Here is a 2,503-nt window from a genome sequence, read left to right as displayed (position 1 = left end):
TTGTCTATAATGTTGGAAGAAGTTGTGATGATTTTAAACTTTTACTTTATTTACTTTTTGATTTGGCCAATTAAGATGTTAATACCTATTGTGTGAACATGTAAGATTCAAGATGGTATTTTCTCTATCAAAAAATGGTAGAAATTACATGAAAATGTGTGTATGAGAATGAAATTCATATGATTGAGTGCAAGTAAATAGGAAAATAAACTTTAAAGGGTGTAGAATTAGAGGAAATTAGAGTGACAGATTAAAGCCCCCAATTTGATCTATGTTTTAAGTTTTCACATGAGACGTTAGCCCCCAGGTGGAGGGACAAGAGAGAACTCTAGAGTGAAAGCTAGTATTTTCTTTCCTAACTCTTCTTTAAGACTTGTCAAACTTTAAATTAATGAATATTCTTTATAGCATATCTAGTAAGGGTAAGGAATATTATTGCTCCTATTTGGCACAAAAAAAAATTAATACATTTACAACAAAATTTCTATACTTGTTACTAATTCATGATAAGGAAAAAGATATTTTATTTATATTGCATTCCTTTTGCAAATATCTAGTTAAGTTAGTTAGTTTCTTACATTATTTTCAATTATCAAAAATTATAAAACGAATCGAACTTTCATTCCTATTATAATATCTTGAGTTTAAGTAAGAATACTTTGGTAAGTAGAATTTGTTTTCTAATTTCTCTTTTTTTATAGTTGCATATTGTAGTTTTCCTTGTGGGTTCGATATTTGGGGCTTAATCAAAAAACACTACATTACTTGATAATGAGACGATACTTGTGTTTCATATTTAAATAAACTAATCATATTCTTATTTGCTTCGAAGTCAAGTTTGTGCCTAACTGTTGCTTGGGGTCAAGTTTTTGGTTACCATTGCAAAGTTAGAATTTTAATTAAGGAAAAATTAAAAATAAAATCACTTACATCAAATTAACATATATAAAGAAAGTCAAGATCAAGTTTTTGCGCCGTTGCAAGGAAAGAAATTCAAAAAATTTTGAAGAAAATTTTACAAAGCAAATTTTTATTTTTGTAAAGTTTTATTTAAGTTTTTAGATTTCTTCTAGGAATATTATAGTGTTGTTTTTATAAAAATTTCTTATTTGTGTCTTTTCTAATTTGTGTATCATAGTAATGTATGCATAATGCAGGTTCTGCAGAACTTGTGACTTACGATTTGAAATTAGAAAGACCTATTAATAAAAATTAAAAATTACTAAAAAAATGAAAAATTTTAAGAAATGACAAATGAAAATAATCAAAATGTTGAAATTAATCAAGATTTTAGACCTTAAAGAGGTTATGCAAACCCTACGGTGGATGAACATCATTCTAGTATTCAAAAACCCGTTCTAGTGGCTATTTATGAAGTATGGGAACAATTTAAAGAACTCTTAAGAAAGTATCTATGCCATGCTATACCAGATTGTTTATTAATTCAAACTTTTTATAATGGATTAGGTGTGTCTCATAGATCTATTATCGATGTTGCTGCTGATGGTTCATTGATGTCAAAACCATTTCATGACGCTTATACTTTAATTATAGAAATGGCTTTATTGTTTATTAATTCAAACTTTTTATAATGGATTAGGTGTGTCTCATAGATCTATTATCGATGTTGCTGCTGATGGTTCATTGATGTCAAAACCATTTCATGACGCTTATACTTTAATTATAGAAATGGCTTTCAATAATTTTTAATGGCCTTCTCAGAGGGTGAATCCTAAGAAAGTAGCTAATATTCATGAATCTAATGCATTTAGTATGTTAGCAAATCAAGTTGCTGCAATTTTTAGAGAGTTGGATCAAATTGGAATGAATTTTTCTCAAAAATTTTTTGTGAATGAAGAGAATTAATTAAGCCAAATGGTAGATTCTCAAGCATATTAGAAACTTTGAATGCCATAAATAACAAGCAGAATAACCCATATTTAAATTATTATAACCCAGGTTAGAAGAACCATCCCAACTTCAATTGGAATAATACTACGGATGGTAATAATCAACAATGGGGGAACAATCAAGTAAACCAATTCAGAAACTGGAACAACCAAGTGAATAATAATTATAGATCTACTATTCATTTAGGTTTTAATAGTAATCCACAATTTAAGGATAATAAGTTATCTATAGAAGACATGGCGTTACAAATTGGAAATTAGTTACAAAGTCAAGGAGCTACAATTAAAATATCTAGAATCAACTTGAAAAAATTGCAAATTCATTAAGTAATAGATCCCAAGAAAAACTTCTTAGTAATACTGAAATAAATCCAAAATACTAGAATAAAGAGCAAGTAAAAGCTGTTCAACTTAGAAGTGGAAGAGAGTTGGAAGGTAGGGTTTAAACTGAAACTGAAGTAGAGAGAGAAGAAATTGAAGAGTCAAAAGAGGATGTTCCAAAAGATTCTAAAAGACCTATTTCTCCACTGAAAGTTTATTTAGAAAACCCACCACCTCCATTTCCTCAGAGAATTCGTAAACAGAAGTTGGAT

This window comes from Phalaenopsis equestris, unplaced genomic scaffold (genome assembly GCF_001263595.1).
Source record: "Phalaenopsis equestris unplaced genomic scaffold, ASM126359v1 Scaffold218034, whole genome shotgun sequence".
NCBI classification, from domain to species: domain Eukaryota; kingdom Viridiplantae; phylum Streptophyta; class Magnoliopsida; order Asparagales; family Orchidaceae; genus Phalaenopsis; species Phalaenopsis equestris.
Note: the sequence above shows the minus strand (reverse complement) of the source record.